This window comes from Epinephelus moara, chromosome 7 (assembly GCF_006386435.1).
Source record: "Epinephelus moara isolate mb chromosome 7, YSFRI_EMoa_1.0, whole genome shotgun sequence".
NCBI lineage: Eukaryota > Metazoa > Chordata > Actinopteri > Perciformes > Serranidae > Epinephelus > Epinephelus moara.
In genome coordinates this window covers 28,841,519-28,865,996 of record NC_065512.1, presented here as the reverse complement: position 1 = coordinate 28,865,996, position 24,478 = coordinate 28,841,519, and the positions used below count along the sequence as shown (strand labels likewise).

General features: G+C 40.5%; 1 long non-coding RNA gene across 2 annotated transcripts in view; it reads left to right on the top strand.

Moving 5' to 3' along the window:
- The first annotated feature begins 21,626 nt into the window (after positions 1-21,626).
- Positions 21,627-24,478, top strand: part of LOC126392589 (uncharacterized) — a 39,162-nt gene continuing 36,310 nt past the window's right edge. For both annotated transcript variants that reach the window (XR_007570199.1, XR_007570198.1), the window contains exon 1: positions 21,627-21,914. This is a non-coding gene — a long non-coding RNA (uncharacterized LOC126392589). The remainder of the gene's footprint in view (positions 21,915-24,478) is intronic.

Sequence of the window (24,478 nt, the reverse complement as noted above, 5' to 3'; positions counted from 1 at the left end):
GTTTTCATCTTCAATTTTCCGTTTAAGGGTTGACAAAGACATACTTCTTGAGTTTCTAACATGGTTTGTATCAGTAGTTTCAAAATAACACGCTGCATTGTGGGTTGGTTGTGTGTTGCTAGGCTACGCGGAGTGTTGCATTCACTTTCTGAACTACTGTAGGAATTTCGAGTTAATTCCCGTGAAATGTGTTTTTGGTTTTTCTCTGCTTTTTTGGCTGAACCACGAGCTGGGCCACTCGGGTATTGCTTCTGGGCCGCATGTGGCCCGCGGGCCGCCAATTGAATAGGCCTGTTCTAAACCAATTACTAAATACATTTCAGTTGGCGTGTTCAATACATTTTAACTGTGTTATTCCACTTTATCCCTGTGATTGTCTGGCGACCTGATCAAGGTGTACCCCGCCTTTCGCCCAGTGTCAGCTGGGATAGGATAAATGGTCACAGAAATGAATGAATTCATGAATATTCCACTTCATTGTGCATAACTTGAATTGAAATGTTTATAATTTCTTTATCTGTATAGCTTTATTGAGTTAATATTAATGTGTGGTTTAAATTTCATGTGAATAGCTACATTGGAAATATGTTTGAAAAAAAAGGTTGACACATCCACGACTTATCTTTTTTCCCCCACTATATACTGCACACACACACACACACATGTTTATATATATATATATATATATATATATATACATATATGTCTAATAGGTAAGTGCAATGTCCTTGTCCACATTATGCTGTTTATTTACAAGTTGTTCGTGTTTGAATTCACGCTGTGTTAACAGTCCTCTCACATGTGACAGCATCCAGCTGGAAGGCCTTCATCTAGCTCACACTCCAGTAACCTGCCACTCATCAACATGCAAATAGTGCCTGTGTAATCTGGAGCTCATTCTCACTCACCTGTTGCTAATACGGCAAAGCTGCAGCACTGGGGACTGACATAGGGGAGCTCTGTCCATCTGGAAGTTTAGTTTCCAATTAATAGACAAGATTATGTGTATTTTGATATATGTGCTGGGGAATTGAAAGCTTTATGTTGAGTTGGTGTGTAAAAAAAATTCTCCTTTTTTTTTAAATGAGTCTTTGTGAGTATTTCAGGTTTTTGAGTATTGTTCTGAATTAATTGCATTTTAGGCCTCTAGGGTGCAAGCTGCAATTATAGATTGTGTTTGAGTTAAGCTATTCATAGGACTCATTATCACGCAATTACATTTAGATGTACATGAACTTTGTCACATATGAGTGATTTACTATTTTAATAAAGTTTAAAAATTGCCTTGATTTCACTATTTTTTAGGTAATATTTTATATATGTTTTATTCATATTCATTGGTGTGTGCTTAGAGTAAATAAGGAACGATCCTTTGAACACTTTTATTTTATGAGAGTAGCAAAACATAATTAGAATTTCAGGGACAATTGAATCATTATATTGTCAATTCATTTTTATGTTTTCCTAAACCTCGACTAAAGGATTCAGCATGCTTCAAATGAACTAGCTCATAAAGTGTCCAGCACATAAAAAGGCTAAAGTGTAGCTTCAAGGTGCTGTATGAATATCTGACAAGCACTTTGTTTAAAGCATACTGACCACGACCAAAAAAATGTTCCAGGTTATAAAGATGTTTTTATCTTAACATTTACTACGTAAACATTTAAATTTAGGTATCATGAGATTTCTCAGTTGTCCAAGTCATGACATACAGATTAAGTTGCAGCCTTTAACACGTCTAAGTTCGATCTTCCAAAGTTTCTTTGTGAAGCCAATATTCTTATTTACCTGATTGATTCTTCCTAGCAATGCTGACACACCAATATAATTAGAAAACACAAGTGAAAGGTCACCACCTTAATGAGATTCAAATCCTGGAATGTCAACCTCACTTTTTTTAAAACTTTCAGGCATGTTTATTTTGTATAATTAGCATCATTGTGTGCTCCCTTCTCAAGAACGTAGTGCTATGAAACTTGTCAAGTACTAAGACCCCGGAAAAGTTGCTTTCTTGATGACACTTGCAGCACAATGTCATCTTGACTCCAGTTTGTTTTCCACAGTAAAATGTGTCATAAGTAGCTTTGTAAACTGTGGGTTTTGTGTACTAGCTGCCTCCACCATATGGGCTGGTGATTGTAGAATAGGATGGCAGGAAGCCAGGCCTAGCATGCCGCTCTGTTTGTCCCAAGCTTTCATAAAGTCATACTGCTGCCAGCTGCCCAAAAAGTCCTGTCAGAATGTATGCTTTTTTTTTTTTTTCCATGAGTGTACATTTTCATTCCCCTCTTCTTTGTGGTTATACTCGCAAGAAACCATGAGTTCATGAATACAGCCAGATGTTAAGGTCAAAGTTGCATGTAGTAAACAAGATTTAATTTGATATCAGATGATATAAAAGAGATGTTACAAACCTCATGCCTACATGATACACTGCAAGAAGATTATGCCATATACAGATGCTGCAGAAATTATAAGTAATTGCTCAGTTTTCCTTAAGGCATGATCATGACTGTGAATAGGAAAGGGTCTTGGGTTTCTGGCCTATGGTATGATTAACCCCCCCCCCCACCCACCCCACCCGGTGTGAACAATTACAATTGTGTGAAGGGGGGGCAGAATTAAACACCAGTGGGGCCTCCTCAGAGGTTAAACTGTTCACATTGTTTTGTGAAGTTTCAAGCAGGCTATTTAATCAGGCCCAGTTCAGTTTGATGTCTCTCAGTGGGAAGCACAGGGAATTCCTCAGCTCAGCTAGAAACCGGAGCCTATGGGAGGCTAATCACATACTGACTAAAATAATACGATATGAGCACATTCCGAGAGGCAGGCAAGCCCATTAAATAATAACAGTAGAAACCTTCATTAGTATTTCCTGGAGTATTCATCACTTAGGTGCACCCCTGTAATGAATGAGGGGAGCACATGATTAACGTCAGACAATGAAGCCTACTGGGCAACCTCAATGACAGATACTCACAGAGGCGCTGGCCCCGCGTGTCATGTGTGCACACAGTAAATCAGGGACACTTGTAAGGGCGGCATACTAAATGAAGGCCTATTGAAGCCTCACAAAAGGCTTTTCTTCAAAAACAGAAAACACAGACTTTGAAGTATAAACCATTTGAATTATAAATGTATTTATTTATTTACCATTTAGTGTAGTATGCACACATTAGGAAGGATTGTGAGGGACCTAACAAGTTAATAAGTTTTCTTTCTTTTTTTTCTATTTATTTAATGTTGGACAGAGCATGCTTGTTAACTCATGAGCCAAACTGAAATATCTCAGTAACTATTGGATAGATTGTCATGAAATTTTAAATAGACGTTCATGTTCCCCAGAGGATGAATTCTATTGATTTTAGTGATCCCCATACTTAACAGATATATCTATATAGACCAGGAAGCTTTGTGCAGGTCAGGTGTGTGCAGGGGCATTTCCAAGAACTGAGGACATTTGGGGCTTAGCCCAGACCTCTGATGGGGGGCCCTCCCTGGCACTTTTTTTGTCCTGATAAACAAGATCTATTTATATGCTTTTAATGCACCCTGGCACCTTATTTGTATGGGCCACCTGGCACCCTATCTCATGTCAGATTTGGCCTAGGGGTTGCAAGACACTGATTTCCTCTGCTTTCTATCTACTTTGTAAGAATTCACATTTTTTTCTGATTTCCTTGTATATCAGTTCATGTTTGCCAATTCATGAATGCATGTATACCGGCAACATCTTACAGTGTATATACTGTAAAGATGAAGGAGAAAATATGATCAACTCAATAACCCTACAACATTTTTTTTTCCATTGCAAAGCTTTTAATTGCTTCTTCAGACTGTCTGAGAGTTGTAGATAGTCTACAGCAATTTCAGATACCTATTTTAAATGTATTGCACTGAACACAATTATATTATAAAGTGTACCTAATGCTTTGTGTCTTCTCCAGTATGCATATGTATATATATATATATATGTGTGTATGGGTTAATAGTATCACACTATACCAGATCTCCTGTCAGATAGTCACTAATTGCACTGTAATGCAACAAATAAACTGTGGGCTGGAAACATGTTACATTTGCAATTAGTCTTGCATTAAGTGCGGCAGCTATGTCTTGTCTCTTTGTACACTCACTGATTGTGGTGTGTTATATAGCATAAATATAAGAACAATCAAGCACTGGATTTAGACACAGTGTCTGATTGTAGTATGATGTTTTGAACACGGTTCTTCATCAGACTGTGCATCAGCATGTGAAGGGAGCTGCTGTGCTTGTTATTCTGTCCAAGAGCATGTGAAATGAGAGTGAACAGACTTCTAACCTCCCTCTGGGGCCGACGGAGCCTGCTCACTCGGCAGTCACTGTGCCTTACAGCAGTAGATGGCCCGTGGAGGTGGCGATGCATTCACAAACCACTTTGGTGTGACCACCAATGTCACTTTTTCTGCTGAGGATATGGAACCAATTGCCCCTATGCATCCTTGTGCTTGTGTTTTCATTAAAAGAATGAGCAGGTCACAAGACACCTCCTGAATATTGTTGCTCTCACACTACAGTTGAATGACAATTTAAAGAGCTCGAAGCCATTGTGTTGCTGTCTGAGTTACTTCAGAGAAGGTTATTGCTATGGGAACAAACTCAAAAACTATGGGCACAGTGGAAGACAAAGTTAGGTCTGAAATACAGAATTCAGTACCAGGTTTTAATTGTGTTTTAATCAGTATGCTGTGATCTTTCAGGTACAGGGTGTGAAAGCACAAGGAAGTAAAATAGGATTCACTTTTCAAGGTTGCACACCAACAGTTATAAAAGACATGCACAAGTGTCTGACCACTCCTGCATCCGCTCCTCTGAGCTAATGGAGCTGATGGCATGGCTAAAGATAACATGTCCTCTAGCCTCCTCCGGCTAAATCCCCTCATCAATGTTTCACACATCAGGTTGTTAGGGAGGGATCCAGGTCAAAGCCTTGTAAGATCTCAATCTCAGTCAATTTACACAGGATGACGGCTTAGAACGATACAATCAACAACCTCCTGGCACTGCGGCATGGATTGCTAATTAATTAACTTAGCTCAGGCCTGACAAAGGAGAGCTTATGTGTCACCATTGTTTCATCAGTATTTAATAAATGACTCAGGAGGGAGGACAATATGCTGCTGACTATTGCTGCGCAAACAAGAGAAGCTGCTGAAAAATGTAAATGACCATGACAAAGTACAGCCAAAATGTACCCCAAACACCATCTTTAAGTGCTCGCGCAGACTTTCATCTCATATCTGCCAATATGAAGACAAAAGATCTGTGCTACCGTGTGTGGCACCACTCCATAGATCCACATTAGAAGCCTGACTGACAGAGAGGATGTAAATCCTTGCTGTCGTTGCCACAGAGACCATCTTCCCCTCATTGGAATTCACAGGGCTGATGCCAATAAGAGGAGCACATTTATTTCATTTCCATACACTCAATCCCATTCATTTACACAGTCTCTGGTGTATCTATCCAGAACATGTACCTTTTCTCAGTTTAACAATCATACCCAGTGCTTGGGGAGAGCTACTGCTGTGGAGAGCCTGAACCAGGAAATCAGCTTACACTGGTAATTAGTTTGCCCATTTGCTTGCTGACAGTTGAACTGCTTTCATCAAAATACCACAGGCTGAGGTGCCTCGGGTTGGCAGCAGTAACACACTAGCCTTGGTGACTGGTGATTGCCAGCCCCTCCCAGAGAAACAAGTCCTCATACCTGTATCATCCTAACCATCTATGTCATCCATTTAGCAGGAGATGAAATTCCACCTCCTGTGCACATTTTCCCTCCAAAGAAAACAACCTTTCTGTGACGGAGATGTCAAACCTCCTGATTATCTGTGTAACAGTGCTTTGTCTGCAAGCCAAGGCCAATATTGTGAGTAATAAGGGGGAAAAAAAGGCCTTTGAACAATGTCAGCTTGTTTCCGCAGGTGTCCACATTTTTTTTCCTCCCTCTGAAAGACTCATTAAATTTATGCAAATGACATTGTCACCCCTTGAAACATGCAAATGCAGTCCTTGCATTGTGTTATGAGATGAGTGCTCTGCAGAAAGTGAAATTTTCGGTCCTCCTGGCAGCATAAATAGCGGTAGCATTTCGGTTGCTGACAAGGTCTGTAAATATTTTGCCTTAATCTTATTTCCTGTTTTCTAAACATCAGTGGGTGTTGTTGTCCTTATATCCTTAATGGAAAGAAGGAAATAAAGCAGACCCACTCATAGCTTAGGGCCTTATACAAGTGCACGGGTGCACATATGTATGCATACAGTATACCTTCAGTTATCATCTTTGCCAATCAGAAAACTCTTATCTCCAAACTCGGAGTCATTTGCTGCATTATCTCCATGATGCTCTTGAGCAGGGACATTTAGGGAGGCATTTGGAGAGCAGGAAAAATCGATCATTAACTGTACAACATTTCAGGGCCTGAGATATAAAAGGTAATTAATGAGAAGGTAGTGATGCTTTCTGCTTCAGTGTTTACCACAGTATGGTCCCATCTACTCTGTGATTTTTAAAGAATTTACATCTGATATAACTTCAGTCGTTCCTTTCTCACTGGACAAAAAGACCATTAACACCCACAAGCCATCTGGCTTTTGTCTTAAGGTTACAAATAGCATTCATTTCCAGGACAAGCTCTGATCAGCAGTGATGGAAACATGGCACCCAGGGTGACACACTAATTTTTGTTCCTTCTCCAGCGTGATTCTGTGAATCTTTGTCATTTCAGCCATAAATTCTGCCCGTCTCCATCCAAATAGCAGTCATACCTCATTCCAAATAATTCTGCACTGGTTTGACAGAGAGAATTAACATTTATGTCTTCCTGCTACTGTGGCTGTTGGATTCCAAAATCTGCCAATCACTCAGTAGATTGCCAGAGGTTTTTTTTGCCTGGTGAGTAAAGCAAATGTAGTAGCTACTTGCTGATGGTGGTGCTAGATGATAAGTTAAGGGATCAACAAATGCTTCATGCTTTGAGGTAAAGAATGTCTGCACAGAATGTAATTGCAATGCTGTTGAGATACTTCAAAGTGGAACACTACTTTAGGCCATTACATTCCCCACAGGAAATAGGTGATTTATTTTTTGTATAATTTATTTACTTATTATTCCTTTTTTAAATGATGAAAACTCTTCATATCAAATAGTAAAATTTGAGGAAGACATCTTTTTTGAACTTGCAACCTTCAGATTTCTCTCCTGAGTGTTTTTGTGCGAAGCTATCACCCGTAGTAATAGCATTCAGTACAGGAGCTGAGCCAACAACTGAATCAAGCAAATAGTGCAGAACTATGTTATTGGTTGATTGCCAAAGGAATAAGGGTTGTATTTTATCTTCTTGTCATTAGATGGCACCTGATTGTGATTACAAGGCCCTCATCACACGCAGGGATTGAACAGTAATTAATTGTTCACTACTGTGACAGGTAATGATTGATGGTGTGACAGACAGGTTTATAAAAGTCCCATCAAAGTTTTGTTTTTATTCATTGAATTTTTCAAATTAGAACCCTGTGTGCATGTCTAAACTTCAAAATGGCCAATTCATGTTTCCTTGGCCGATTGAAATTCATCAAGGGCATATCCATTGTACGGTTTGTTAATTTCATCTTTCCCAAACTGCACAATTACATCTGCTGCTCATTTGCTGGAGGTTTTTGTCAAACTACTATTTGTTTTTATATTCAAATTTTTGAAGTAATATTATGTGAGGACACGTTGCATATTTGTCAAAATAACAGGTTCAACTTGGGATTCTCTGTCAATGCTTACGAAATGTGACAGAAATTTAAAATTTGAACCTACCTGAATTGACTGAATGATTTGCTCCTTGTGGTGCAGCAGAACAACCTGTCACCTTACATTGATATATTATTACACAGAGTAACATTCACAGTCATCAGAAGTTTTTGACTACCTGTCAAATTCAATATTCACTCTTCTGTTTTGGTCAACACCAACTTCTGTAAAGATATCTGTTTAGTCTCTATATGTTCCAATGTGTTCACCACCTAATAGCTAATTTTGTCTGTCTGCTGATAGTAGCTGACAGGTAGCGAACAGTGTATTAATCTGAAACTTCTTTGCTGAGAAAAACTGCATTGTGTGTGAAAACAAAGTTATTGAGACTGAACAAAAAAAGTGAAGCTGCTAATATAAAACCAAAACAATAGCAAGATGCTTCAACTGTCCATGGAGCGAAAGGGAAACTGGTCGGTGATAATTCTCTTTAGGTTTGTCACCAAGAATGACACCTTCCACAAGACATAGTCATTTCATCCATTGGTGATATAAAAATATTAAGTAGTGCAATTTTAACATAAGCTCTTATATGATAGTATTGTATATTATTTTCACTATGGCAGTTTATTTAGTGTTTTGTTTATCTACTATAATTTGTTATAAATAATTGTGTAATATTTATGTAGAAAGTAGTGATGTGGTGTTCCATAAGTGCCATAGGATTTGGATTGTGGCTGTACTGATGGATGGCAAACAGGACCAGCCTCAAACTTTCTCTCCAGCCACCACCAGTCTTAGTCTAATTGGCCCTGGCTGTTTGTCCCTTCTTTCTGTATCCTGCCTCAAGTGCAATTTATCATTTTTTCACCCCGTCTGGGCCTTTCCATGATCCCATCCTAGCCTCCAGTGTTGGCCACACATATTGTATTTACAACTAGAATGTTGATGCCTCCAGTGAAGCTCCACTGTGGCACCCGCTGAATAGCCCGTGAGACCATCTGCAGATTGCTGCTCAGCTTTTCTTTGACTCTTTGGTCCAGATCTGCAGGGTCTAGTGGAGCACTGGCATCTCCAGGCGTTGGTTCTGGCTGGAGTGGATATTAACTAGCTCCCCCCAGTCGAGCTCTTTAAAATAGGATTAGGCGCGCTTACTGGCTTCTTTGGATGCACAGTTCCATTGGCTCACACTTATCTATGATGAGCAGTCATGAACTGATGGTACAGGAATGACAAACATAATTTGCCTTTAGAAAACAGTTGAAATCGTACATAGCCTGGTGTGGCTGATCTGGCAACAGCGTAACTTTGATTCACCTGATTCTTTTAGGAGTGGAGGTCACAGTATCTACTGTAAATACTCTGCCACAGCCAGTGTCTGCTGGGTTGTGTAGTTGCTTTTTCAGTTACATACATCTTCCATGAGCTCTATTGCTTGTCAAAAAGGGTATTCCAATTACAGTGTACAGTTAATAGAATATCTTATTCATCTGACAAGCATTCAGTCCTTTAAGTGGCCATCTGGGTTGGAATGCAGACAATTTTATCCATTCCAGAAGAAGAAGTTAGTAAGAGTCAGAAAAGTTATTAGAAAAAGTGAAAGGTTTAAGTTTAAGGAAGCTAATGAAATCATTAATTATCTACAGTATCTTAAAGTAATATTGTTAGTCAGTCTTTTAGTCAATGTGACTAAATCAAACAGCTTGAACATGGCTTGGCAGATAACAGATATATTTTTGAAATGTTTTAAAGTAGAGCTTAAAGGCATACTATGCAAGATTTGTCGCTTACTGTGTAAACACAATATTTAAACTTAGCCCCTCCTCCTCTGCTCAGGAAGACTGTGAAAATCCTGCACAGTCTGTCTTTGATGTCCCCTCCATTCAAAATATGTTCCTGTTCTGTTTATGTAATTTAAAATGTCTGACCTGACTATAATGACTTGTATCCATACAAAGTTTGTCACTAGAGAGGTGTTTTCAAATTCCTCTGCTGAAAGGAGCGATGTCTTTTCACCCTCTGGTTTGGTTGAAATAAACCCTTAGAGTCAGATGTGAATATAAGCTGTTTTCCCTGTGGTCTCTCTGCATTCCCTCTGCTGTTGCGGGCATGAAGCAGGCCGACTCTTTACAGTCGGTTCTGTAACATTATCCCCACCACTCATAGTCAGCATAGCTGCCTTTTGCACCAAACTGACCTGTGGTGGGGCATGATGTGCACTACATGCAAAACATTCTCATTACAGCCTCTCGAGGTTAATAGAAAGATTAACCTCTTTATTTTTGATGGTATTGATTTATAAATACCTGCTTATACCCTAATTCTGTGATACCACTATAGCCTAGTGTGCATTTTTTCGATGTGAATTGGATCAATGTTAACACACTGTAACATTGTTGTACATTTTATTGTATGTTTCACATCCACTAATGCTTTGTCAGCCACTGCCAGTAACAAGCTACTGTAACAAGCTTAAATGCAAAAAAACAAAACATAAACAAATTGAAAATGCTAACTACACTTCACACACATCACACATCATTTGCACACACATCATTCTAATACTTACGCCTCATTTGAGTATGGGTCTAACTGAGGCTCAAAAATGTATGGCTGAGTCTTGCCATTGTTTCCTCTAAAGCTAACGCCAGCCATCTTGATGCCATGGATGTATAAAGAGACCTAGATACAACTTGGAGACGGGCCCATTCAATCTTATGAAAGTTGGTCAGTGGTGCATGAAGCCAAAAAAATTAATGTCCACATTATGAAATCAGTCTGATCTTCCACACTGTAGGGCCCATAAAGCAAGTGCACTAGAGACTTACGGCGGCCAAGGATGGCTGAGCTTGGTCAAGCGTCTAACTTCCGCCTGCTGAGGAGCCCACTTCTGGTTTAGCGCTCTGCTACCTTGAATGGGAATAAAATGAAGCTTTACGTTCATTCATGCAGGACACAGAATTCATACTACCCAGCTGTAACCAGCTGACAGCCAGCTGATTGGATCATGGCTTCTAATCAGTCACACACCAATCACAGCTGATCCTCACAACAAGGCGGTCCATTTAAATATGGCCTCCTACTCACTGATCCCTGCTAGACCAATGCTGCCACACACAGCAGCTATGTGTCCTCCACCCCAGCCTCCACCTTCCTAATTCAAAGGTCAAAAAGGTATTTTATGTATTTATGTCTTGGGCCCACTCTTATATACCCAGGGGGGGGGGTTTCTGCATTGTGCTCTCTGTTTTGCTTTGCATGCTGGTTGTCTAATCCAGTGAGCATCTTAAGAGCGGAGCCATCAGTGCCAAGCATAACTGTATTTTCATTTGTTGCAATAAAAGTTTAAATCTATGTCACAAGTGTTCCAGACTGAAATGATTTAATCGTGCAGCTCTTCTATATTTTCAAAGTGTTATCAGACCGAACGGATCAAGTCCCAATAGTGAAGTGATACATTTTGCAGGGGTTGTGATGTTTGATTCCACTGATCTACAGACGTCTCTTTCCCAGTGTAAGTCTATGGAAAATAAAGTCTTTTTGGACCCAATGATGGACCTGGTTATTGTAATTCCACTTTTGGCTACTATGTGAAATTTACTTACTTGATGCACACTGAGGGTGGCACAGTGTTGTGGTGGTTAGCACTGTTGCCTCACAGCAAGAGGGTTCCCGGTTCGATCCCAGGTGTGAGCCCTTCTGTGTGGAGTTTCCATGTTCTCCCCGTGTCAGCGTGCATTCTCTCCAGGTACTCCGGCTTCCTCCCACAGTCCAAAGACATGCAAGTTAATTGGTGACTCTAAATTGTCCGTAGATGTGAGTGTGAGTGTGAATGGTTGTCTGTCTCTATGTGTCAGCCCTGTGATAGTCTGGTGACCTGTCCAGGGTGTACTCCGCCTCTCGCCCAATGTCAGCTGGGATAGGCTCCAGCCCCCCCGTGACCCTCAAGAGGATAAGCAGTTAGAAAATGGATGGATGGATGATGTACACTGCTCTTACACTGGTCAACCTAGTGTGAGCATAGCTGGTGAAAGCAGAATGCAAAGACCTACAACAAGCAGCGGTGGGCTTGACGGAGGCCAGATCCAAATTTCTCAGTGAGGGTGAAAGAGTAGATCTACTTCCAGCCCATTTTCAGAAATGTATTCAACTAATAATGATATGATATCTCAACAAGTTTTAGCTAAGAGGTAAAAGTTTCAGCCACAGGTTTGGCGGCTGAAATGATAACTGTTACTGACATATTGAGTCATGAATAGTTAAATAATGTCTCTGCATTGACCAGACTACAAAACAAAACTCTTGTGTGTTTATGATCTTTGAGTTACTCTCTGTGTAGCCTACAAATAATACCTCTGTTGAAATTGCGTGCCACCAATGGCCCTCCAGCTTGTGTTGTCGGCAATGTTTCAAGGAGCACTTGAATAATGTCTAATGCAGGACCATGTGACACTGTTTCCCATCTAATTTTTTTTCATCAGCTTCTTTGATATCCTTTATTGAGTATAAATATCGATCAATATGGATCATTATAAAGAATTCTCAAAATGACACGATTGCCTTTTTACAACCTGGATGCAAATATCTAAATATTCATTGATATTTGTCTCAAGCTTGAAGGAATTGACATGTCTTGTGCTAGGAAAATAACTGACATTTCATATCACATCTGGTAAAAAAAAAAATATATATATCATCTATCAAGGAAACCCTACAAACCTTTAACGGAAAATCCAAAGACAAGAAAAGGTCTTGTTTTGCTTGGTTGGTACGATTTTCTAAACCTACTGGTCAAACTAGAAAATGACCTGCAGCTGTATTGTCTATTATTCAGGCAGCCTGTGTTGTTGTCCACACAGGCACATTTGCCACAGGCAATACTCACTTGGAGGGAAGACAGCATGACGACACATTTAGCTGATCAGACTACCCTGTGTATGTGGAAATTGTTGTGAACTATAAACTATAACTATAAACTGACAAAAACACTGTTCTTTCTGACCTTAGTCTTACGCATCTGCTCAGATTATCTCAATTGAATACATCTCATGCAAGAAAATCACAGACAGCATTATGCACTGAGGTGTGATCTCTGACCCAACAGATGTTGATGTCATTCTGTGTGCTAGTTCCTTGGAAAGCTGAGAATAAATTACAGTGATTCTCAAGGTCAGGTAGAATACATCTTTCCATATGAAATTCTCTTGAGTCTTTGATCCATTGCCGTTGGGAAATCCTTGAAAAATTACCTGGGGGTATATGGCTTAGTTGCAGTGACAGACGGTCATATGGAGTCCAAAGTAAAGGTCTAAAAAGGCATGGAATTTTTTGTCGCCCTGTTGTTTGATAGCTTCTAGATAAGAAATGCAGATTTTGGCTCATCTGTCCCATTTGCAAGGCAGATCAGACGTCTTTTGTCTGTTGTCTTGGCTTAAATATTCATACATTTAGCTACTGTAAAAAAAAAAGATGTCATTGCATTGCGTTAAAGCTCCAACAGTGATGTTCTAAACCAGTGTTTTCAAGCATTTTCCTTGGGACAGTCTTTGTAAGTAATTTTTTTCCATTTTTGTAATGCATTTTTGATTGTACAAATGAAGTGAATGTTGTAAATATTCCTTCAATGAAAGAATGATGTCAAGGCCTAGTTTTGATTTTACTGAAAATTTGTATTACTTGGGTCATATTTGCCAGGCTTCTTCTTTTGATCATACTTTTATTTCTCTCAAGGCCTGTCGTAATAAATCCATTGAGCTTTTCAGATCGAAACATCAGTAAAAATTAGTTCTTTGTTCTATAGCTCTGCAGTTTCTAAGAAACCAGAAAAGACTAAGAGTCTACAGCCATGTTAACAGTTCTGCAAGACTGTACTTAAAGACAGCAGTGCTTTGAGCTAAATGCTAACATGAGCATGCTAAATGTTTACAATGTTCACCATCTTTGTTTAGCATGCTAACATTTACTTATTACTAAACACAAAGTACAGCTGAGGATGATGATATTACCTTTAGTCTTGCGGATATTTGGTCATAAACCAAAATATTGGTTAAATTAAATTGTTTGACCTGATAGTGGGGCTACAGGAAACGTCACAGGATCACCAAATATACCAACGTATTATAATTCATCCTGATGTGGATATATTTGTACCAAATTCCATGGTAATCCATTCAATGGTTGTTTGGAGTGATAAAGAATTGCGTGTTCAGCCCTTTCAGCTCCATTTATACAGCCGGGCATTTCGAAATCCTTTTTTGCATATGATGACATTTATGATATGGCCCAAAGGGAGACTGGATATTGAATAAGTAAAGTCATTGGCCAGCTTCCCCTGAGATCTCTGTGTTAAGCCCCAAATGAGAAGCAATGACAGTATTCCTCCCAACCTTTTTATGGTGAATGTAGAGCTTTGTGTGAAATTGTGGGCCGGATCAATATTGCTTCTCCCAGGATTTCTTCCATTCAAGATAACCTTATCCCAGCAGAGAGGGCACCCCCACCCGAAGCACTTGATGTGAATGACAAGGAGCAAAGGCCTTTTACCAAAGAGGCTTGAATCTTTTTGTCATAATTGTCACCAGATAAGAGGAGAAATTATGTGGAAAAACACTACGTTTTTTTTGTCAACCTGTGCTGAGCCTTATTTCTCTCCTATCATTGTTTTTTTTAACCAAGGTCATTACATGTGAAGTGCAAGTATTCATCGCTAGAATGGCACATCATATAATAACAATGCTGTAGTTTGTGGTTTAGAGACAGATGAAACAATAGAGAAATGAACAGCATTGTGTCTTTATTGATGGCACAGTCCTGATGCTTCTTTTAAATGTGATTTTGACTGAATGACAGGATCAACACAACAGCGCATTATTTAGGCTTTTGCTGTCAGCTCCCACATTATACTATTCTTTTGTGTGAGTGTGTGTGTGTGTGTGTGTGTGTGTGTGTGTGTGTGTTTTGCTATGTTCTATTAGTGCATTTTTTCTCCTTTTTCTCATAACATGGGATTCTCAGTTCCCTATGCACTGCAGTCATAGTTACTGGTAGCCTGTTTGCCTGAGGAGGGCTGCAGACAAACATGTGCTACCATCAGCTGCTTCTTTTTACAGTCCCTCCAGGATTTCTTGTTTTTTGGGGGAGGATTGTTGTGGCCTGAAATGCCTGATGTCACAGCACCTTCACTAAAAAGCTGCAATGCAGATTGCAATGATTTTAGGCTTTTTTGTTTGTTTGTTTTTCCAAGAAATTTTGGCGGCAAGGGAAATTGCAAAAATAGTTGTGACACTGTCCTACATTTGGAGTCTATTATTAAGATAATTCAATGTTTTCTCACTGAATGATGTCGGGGGATGGGTGGGGGTTGGGGGCAGCAACAGCGTGTTGCCAACGATGAGTTGTTGCTGCCATTTGACGCAGTGCTGGTGGACTGTCTACCTGAGCTGATCTCCTCCCGCTCTCTCTGCCCGGTAAGCACGAGCTAACACAGCAGCAGCTAACATCCGACAGCGAGCCATCCCAATAATCTCACAAGTCTGTCGTTAAACTGAACCCACTAATAACCGTTGGGTAACAATAGCCATGTGATGCTAACAGTTAGCCCTGAAACTGTGTGTGACTCTGCCTCAGGTGTAAAGGTCACACTCTCCAGCAGTAGTCTCATGATAAATGGAAAGAGAGAGCGGGGCAAGGAGGGGCTGAGTTAATCAATATCCTGCATGCAGCTCTCCAATAAGATGAGATTTTATCCATTTCAAAACTGAGGTAAAGTTGTGCTGATCGGACAAAATTTCATGGTTGTGCAGAATTCACAGGGTGTAATTTATGGGAGGGTCATGCTATCCCCCCAGTACTATCCCCCCTGTGCAGGTACCCCAACTAACCTGCCAGTAGTGAGATCCCTTGCTGACTTCCCACCAGCTAAAGTGATATAGTGCATTGTGTTTTGTATTTGTCTCAATAATTTTTCTTTTACCTGATGGACTTTTTGTGACAGTGGTTCAGAAAAATTGGTAGAATGTTCTTTAAAATGTCATAAAAACATGTGTCTTCACTGATTAGTTTCTGTAATAGACTTTTTAAGTACTTTATATCATTGGCGTTTTATGGCATCACTGACGAGTACCGATTAGTTTGAAGTCCTTTCTAGTGTCTTACTGCAATGTAATTGAAAGAATGCCTTTGTGAGATGCATGTTCTTTTTGTGATGTCAACAAATGCCCCGTCGGTGAACCCACTCACATATGGCCTAACATCTCATCAAGTGCAATCTCCATCAAATAGGGAGGCTGATAGTTTTTATCCAGAGGCCTGCTCATCAATAACGATCGCAGTTTGCAGCTCTTATCAGGACTGCCCCCACCTCCCATTGCCAAGGGAAGATTTCAGCACCCTCCATCAGCTGATGAACATTTAACGGCTGTGGTAACAAATTCTTCATTATGGTTATTGTCAAGCTCTGGTGGTGAGGGCTGACATTTCAATCTCAGAGTGTGACTTTCACAATGTGGAGGTCAATACCTGCCGCATCCCTGTGGCTCTTGTGAAGGGAGAACCTTGCTTGGCACATAGAAATCTCTGGTTTGCTCCCCCTCACAAACAACTTAATGACAAATCCAACAAAAAAAGGTTCAGACCAATATATCTACTACACATCCAATCAACATGCAGCCAGGTCATGCTGTTTTTCAGATGTGCCTGTGGTTTAGGTCTACAGAAACACAGCAGGGTTTTGTACTGTGACCTCTTTCAAATAAGGATTTGCTTACGAAGGCTTTTAAATCAATGTTTCTACATCATTTTGACAAGAAATTGACTGCAAGGAATACACAAGTTTGTGCCATATATGGCCCAATCTCAGAACTCACAGGCTATCGTCAGAGGATGATAACATCTGGGGCAAAGGCCAGTATTTCAGGAGAGTCGTTCTAGCAGTGGATATCTGGGTCCAAGACTTGCGCTGCTGTGCACTGATCATTGTGGCTAATTTAGATAAACAGATAGCTGCATATGAACGCAGATAAAAAAAAAAGCTAACATAAAGTTTAATTGTCAACAGACAATAGCCCACCTGCCGCTTAAACGTGATTGGTCAGTACAAATTAAACTACAAACCACAACCAGAACGCCACGGATACTAAAATCTTGTCCAGCTGGCGACATATTCTGCATACATATGCAGATATCTGTTTACAGAAATGATATAGGGCCAAAAGTATATGGACACAAGCATTCCACCTCATATGTGATTAGTGAACAGCATGGCCAAAATCATCGACAACTTTTTCAAATGAATGCAACTTCTTCAAATTAATGCAAAGCCTGTTGACGTGATCGTCAGTTGTTTTGCATGCTTCAGATGTAGTCGACTAATAGGCTAATTAAATGTATGATTAGCTTCCATCAAAAGGAGTTTTATTGCTTATTTCATTTACTGACAAGGACATAGAGTGTAAGTTATGATGAGGTTTAAACTTGTTTAATATGCAGATCATAAAAAAAACAACAACTTTAAAGTGTGATTAAAAGATAAAAAGCTGGACATCTGCTCCTGAAGGAGGATGAATGACCAGACCTGTGTGAAGAGAATAACTCTCTAGGTAATCTGTCCTAATTGGTTAGGAAACAAGGGCAGATTTATTTCTGAGAGATACTAAATGATCAAAACAAGATTTGTGTTTGTAATATATATGTCACGATTGTTGAATGATGTACATTTTTTAAAATGAGCATATCATTGTGCTTATCATTTTTGGGTGGGGCTGTGTTTAAACATTATTAAGATCAATATTCTCATCCCTGGTATAAAGCGTTGTCATTCATACTGTTTATTATATGTGCCAGTTACTGAATTATTCATTGGTGTTTTAGTTATTCATAGTCCAGCCAGTAGTGACACATTACCTCCCATATGCATTGCATAATAACAAGCATAATAATTTGAAAACAAAGCAGCCTACCTTCCTCAGCCTAAAAGCACCCTGTGGAGTCTTTGACCTCTGCTAGCGCTATGGAGCAGTACTTGAGTGTGTCCCGTTTTATTTATAATGTGCACCCGCACAAGGACGCACATGCAGGTGGGGCGTGAAACACTCAGCCAGTAGTTTCATACTGATCCACAGATCTATGCTGGTGGTAATGCGCCAAGATATGCAGCAGTGTCAATACAGGCAGTGAAGAGTTAGTAAACAAGGATCCAAAAATAAAAGGATTTAAAAAGACTTTGAAATGTTATTTTTCAAGGGGGAGAAATTCATTAATTTGTATTTTGATTATTAACACTAAACCTGATGTACAATATAATACTGATATAAACAATCCTTCAACCTTATATCAGAAAAATTTCGGTAAGTAAATCTCCTGTTTTCTTGTTAGCAATTTACTTGCTGATTTGCTCTGTCTCGATATAATAATTTTTAATATTATACTGTTCTGTGATGCTGGTTATAATTAATGAATGACTCAGTAAACAGTAAAGCTGCACTGTGAGACATTTATCAGCATATTAGTTGGTCATGACTGTCAAATAACCCCAGTGAGCAAGATGTTAACTCATTTCTAATCAGTGCTAATAAGCATTACTCCTTGAACTGTTAAGTGTTACCAGTTCAATGAAAATGTCAAAAAAGAGTGTAATTATTGCTGAAAATGTCAAATAGGTTACAAAATCAGCTGGCTGCACCAGACGACATGCAGTTATGTGAGAAGCAGTGCTTACAGAATCTGTGTCTTGGCAAATAAGCTCAAAGTCAAATCAGAGCATTACAGCAATTTCCCCTCAAAGACACCAACAAAGCAATAGACAACACTGGGAGGGACAAGAGACAAAGTAGACTCATGAAAGGGCTGTCAGATATTAAGTTGGACTTTGGGGCTGCTGATAGGTCCCAGTCTTTCATTCTACCCAAGGCAGTGCCTGAGCCAATGAGATAAAGGCCTCTGTGTTTGTGAGAGCCAATCAGTAATACTCTGAAGAGATCCGAGCCAATTAATCTCTTTGGTGACATGAGCTTTGGAGGAATGGCCTGGTTAACGCCTGGTGGCGTGCTGAGTCTGGATCGAAACCCTGCTGCTTTTCCTTTCATCTCACAGCAGACAAAACCATGACGTTCCCCGCAGCAGAACGAACTTTCTAGAGGTTTTGTCTCCGTTTGAAACTGTACCTGTTCTTTCAAGCGTCGAAAAAGACAAGCTCTATCCTGGAATCACTTCAGCAATCTTTTGAAGAATTTGCTGTCGGAATAATTTATGCAAGGGGAGTATGCAGACACTTACAGCATCTTTCCAGCTCTTTTTTTATTCCTCTGTAGTGACATACTAGACTAACTGGCAGACCAACGTGTCAACTCTCAAACCTCCTGTAGATCAAAGCTAAGGAGACAGTTGGGTGTTCCATATCCTCTTCCAGGTCTGGATGTCAAATTGAGTCTCGCTCCTTCTCTTCAATCTCTTGGAGTTTTGTTGAGACTGCCTGACAGCAACCATGCTAGGTTTAACAATTTTAGTAAGCCTGAGGGGCATGAGCATCCTTAGCATATACTCCAACGGGTGATTGGTGTTAAATGACAAGGATAAAACAACCAAAACCAAATACAGCACAATGTTAATTCACTACGCAGCATCATCCTCACTCTGTAGAATAACTTATTTTTTCTCTTTTTTTAATAGTGTGATTTGATTGAAATGTAATCTAATTTTGAGAATAGAGCCAATCACATACTTGAACTTCAAACCACCCATCAAGTGCATCTCTTATCCGGCACAGCTATGGTTCCAGCCCATATTGCAGGTGAGATTAATGCTGTGAACATACGGTAATGCACACACTGTTGTTCAAGGTGTTCTCTGTCACAATTGCAGGGAGGGGGAGGAATAATATATCATTAAGGCTTGCGGTTCGATACCAGACAACAGTGGTCTTTTCGGATGAGGAGTGACTTTCACGTAGAATACAAATAGATCAAACAGTTTTCTACAAATGACTTTGTTACTGAAAGCGCAGCACTGCACCCGCTGCTGATGTTTCCGTTGAATTTTAACTATTTAACTGCTTTCTTTTATCAACTGGTGCTTGGGCTGGATTACTTCTGAAAACACTGACTGTGCCAGATACACAGGGGGTCTCAATTAGTATACAGAAAATGTTGTTACGTAATTTAAAACTTCAATAAGTAATCAGGGTCACCCATGAGCTTTCAATGTCATTCCTCCAGGGCCAAAGTTAATTGGGTCAAATATCATCATTTATTCATCACTATACATAAGAAGGTAATTACTCCTATGAGAATACTTGATTATTCTGTTCAGCAAACATGAACCTTGTTCATGGTTTTTGAGCAGAAGAGCAAGTCTTTCGGGGCCCTCATTTAGAACATGGAGGACGAGGGCTCTTTTAAGTGGAACGCCAGTATTTTTCAACCTGGGCCCCATTTCCCCATGTTTTTGTGTCTGATACTGTGTTCACATGGAATCAGGCACACAGCAAACTGGATATCATTTTAGTGGGTGAGAGCAGGGCTGTAAAATTAGGCAAGGCCGACGAGATTACCAGCAACTGTAATGGTAGATGGCATTGCTGTTTAGAGTTAAAATATTTCAACTTTTTGCCATCCTCCGCAACAGAATTTCCATAACTTCCTCACACAAATAAAACAATGGCCAATTACTGGAAATTACTAGAAAAATTACATAAAAAAATGACTATGAAATTACTTTATTTGATATATCTTTTTTTCAATGCTTTGTAAACAATATGGCATCACCATCGCAACATACCGCCATTCATCTTTCGTTTTACCTGCCACTCTGTTGGATGGTGTGTTTGTTGTGCTTTGTGCCATCCATAAGATGTTGCTGGTACCATCTGCCTGATTCCACATAAATGCAGCATAATAATAGCATAATAATTCATGTCCATTAAAAGTGCTTGTTTTTGCCCCTGTTAGGCTCAGATTGTTATTATGAGTGTCTCACAACATTATGGAAAGGACCCTACAGAGAAGTGAGATGTTCCAACACAACACACTGTTACCAGACACCTCTCTCTCCAACTCTCACTCATGTTTTCACCATTTTCTTTCTGCAACAAGTCACCTCTTGTAAGATTCCAGATGGAAACTTCTCCTTTAGCAGGACTTGGGCACAGAACAGACTGCAACAAGCGAAAGGTGCAGAAAAAACGTATTTCTCTGTAGGGTCCTGTCTGTAATGTTGTAAAACACTCTAGAGGCAAAAACAAAAACTTAAAATGGATGTAAATTGACAGGGCCACTTGCACCATATGTTGGTGACATTGTTACCTGTTGCCTCACAGCTGACCACAGCACTTCTCCCAGTACTGGCAAAAATAATTGTTCCTAACATACCCATGGGCAGACGGGGCCCAGCCATGGGCCCAGCCAGAATGGGAGAACGACTGTATAAAGTTTTTTCCCCTAAATCCCTCCTGTTCAAATTTCAAATAAATGACACCATGTAACCAAAAAAAATCACGCTCATATGTATATATATGTATATATTTTTTACCTAAATAGAATGATTTAATTGGTCAAGTGCAAGTGTGGAAACCATGGTAACAGGCCGCTCCGCCTCCGCCCCTAGCGACTGTCCTCGGCGATAGCAGTGATAGAGAGTGAAAGATAGGAAACAAGTTGTTGTACTAAACGTAAGCGGAGGAAAGAAAGGGAGGAGAGGGAGGCAACTTTTTTAAAAGGTGTGCCCTCCATCCAAACTTTCTTCCTCAAACGGAGCCAGGAGAATCAGGGTGAAGATGCTTTGGAGTTGGAGAACACCGTGCAAGCTAAGCTAGCTAACCGGGAACCGGAGCCGGGGGAAGATGCCACAGGAAGTCCGCCACAACCTGTAGGTAGCTGCAGTCACAGCACCGGCAGCTCTCAGTGGATGTACTAAGTGTCGGACCCAGCGTTGTGGGGTGAAGTGAGTGAAAACGCGCGAGCTGTTATTGATCGTGGACCTGCAGCCTTCCATAACCGCACGAGCAGATACCCAGCATCAACTCGTGATGGCGGCTTGGGCGGTAAAGTGCGCTCCGTCACTAACGATCTGCTGTACAACCGTCTACAAACTGGAGAAAAAGTTTCCCGTGACTGGAGCACCTATTCACCATCCACAGGTAATATTTTTTTGCTTTGCTTGCATGCTCTTTTCAACTAAGAAAACCCAGTTTGTTAGTGGCTACTCTGGCTGGAAACACCCCGAACGTCTGCGGGATCACGAGGAAAGCACACAGCACTTGTTATGTAGCGGCGCTAATCTGTCACGGGGCCAGGGACTGTGAACTCCCAACTCGTGCAACAGCTGGAGGGAGAGAAGCGGTACTGGCAGGAGGTGTTGAAGCGTGTCATGGCCGTCACTTAATTCCTAAGTGAAAGAGGGTTGCCTTTCCGTGGCGATGACGAAGTTCTTGGATCACCACACATCACCTGCAGCCTACAAGTGTTCGTGTGGGCGTGCGTGTGTGCCTGTGTGTGTAGCTATGTATGTATGTATGTATGTATGTGTGTGTGAAGACAACCTATACTACCTTCATTTTCTATTTCTAGTCAATATCAGAGTAAGGCTTTTAGTCAAGTTGACTAGTGCTGTTTTGTATCCTTTTTTATTACCAGTAAATGAGAGTAGAGATAATAAAGAAGAAGACAGAAAAAGAGAGACAGCCCTCAGAGAGCCAAAGACAGGACACAAAGAGCATCTGGAGACAGAGCAGAAAAGCCATATTTACAGGTATGTGTATGTGGGTTTGTGTGTGAATTATGGAAGATTCTGAATCTACAATCTGGACTTGTGGAGGTGAAGCAGTTTGTGTTTGCAAATGCTAATGAGTAACAATATAGGTTGATTTTGTGATATTGTTGCTTGGCAAGGAAAGCGTTGTTGCAATTATGTGTAAATCCTGTATGATGGAGGATATCTGCAGGTGTCGATTTTGTCCTTCTTTGTGATCATATACAGTAGGTTGTACCCTGTCAGTGTAAATCCTGTATTTGTTACAGGTGTTTCCAACAAATAGCAGTCCATAATACAAAACCCTGTTTGTGTGCATGTCTGTGTGTGTGNCATGTATAACCAATAAAAATCACGCTGATGTTTTTTTTTTGTTTTTTTTACCTAAATAGAATGATTTAATTGGTCAAGTGCAAGTGTGGAAACCATGGTAATAGGCCGCTCCGCCCCTACGCGACTGTCCTCAGCAATAGCAGTGATAGAGAGTGAAAGATAGGGAAACAAGTGGTTGTACCAAACATAAGCGGAGAAAAGAAAAGGAGGAGAGGGAGGCAACTTTTTTAAAAACGTGTGCCTTCCATCCAAACTTTCTTCCTCAAATGGAGCCAGGAGAATCAGGGTGAAGATGCTTTGGATTTGGAGAACACCGTGCAAGCTAAGCTAGCGAGGAAGATGCCACAGAAAGCCCGCCACAACCTGTTGCTAGCTGCAGTCACAGCACCGGCAGCTCTCAGTGGATGTACGAAGTGTTGGACCCGGCGTTGTGGGGTGAAGTGAGTGAAAACGCGCGAGCTGTTCGTGATCGTGGACCTGAGTGAAAACGCGCGAGCTGTTCGTGATCGTGGACCTGCAGCCTTCCATACTTGCACGAGCAGATATCCAGCATCAACTCGTGATAGCGGCTTGGGCGGTAAAGTGCGCTCCTTCACTAACGATCTGCTGTACAGCCGTCTACAAAATGGAGAAAAAGTTTCCCATGACTGGATCACCTATTCACGTCTGACAGAACGTCTGCAGGATCACGATAAAAGCACAGAGCACTGTAGCTGCATGCTGGCGTAAAAAAGAGAAGAAAGAGGAGACAGACAGACAGACAGTCAGACAGTAAGGAGACAGCTACAGGTGTTTCGTGTGTGTAAGTGTGGGCGTGCGTGCATGCCTGTGTGTGTGTGTGTGTGTGTGTGTGTGTGTGTGTGTGTGTGTGTGTGTGTGAAGATAACCTATATTACCTTAATTTTCTATTTCTATTTAATATCAGAGTAAGGCTTTTAGTCAAGTTGACCAGTGCTGTTTTGTATCCTTTTTTTATTAACGTTACCAGTAAATGAGAGTAAAGATAATAAAGGAGGAGACAGAAAACAGAGACAGCCCTCAGAGAGCCAAAGACAGGACACAAAGAGCATCTGGAGACAGAGCAGAAAAGCCATATGTACAGGTATGTGCATGTAGGTTTGTGTGTGAATTATGGAAGATTCTGAATCCATAATCTGGATTTGTGGAGGTGAAGCAGTTTGTGTTTGCAAATGCTAATGAGTAACAATATTAGCTGATTTCTTGATATTGTTTCTTGGCGAGGAAAGCGTTGTTACAATGATGTGTAAATCCTGTATGATGGAGGAAATCTGCAGGTGTCGATTTTGTCTTTCTTTGTGGTCATATACAGTAGGCTGCACCCTGTCAGTGTAAATCCTGTATACGTTACAGGTGTTTCCAACAAATAGCAGTCCATAATACAAAAATCTGTTTGTGTGCGTGTGTGTGTGTGTGTGTGTGTGTGTGTGTGTGTGTGTGTGTGTGTGTGTGTGTATTTGGGGGGCCCTCCAAGAATTTGTGCCCAGGGGTCCCTGTCCTCTTAATCCAGGCCTGTTCTTACCACTCACTTAGAGATAGAAACAGGGGAAAATAGGGTCCAAGTTAAATAATACCAGTGTTCCCCTTTAACCCTGTCAACCA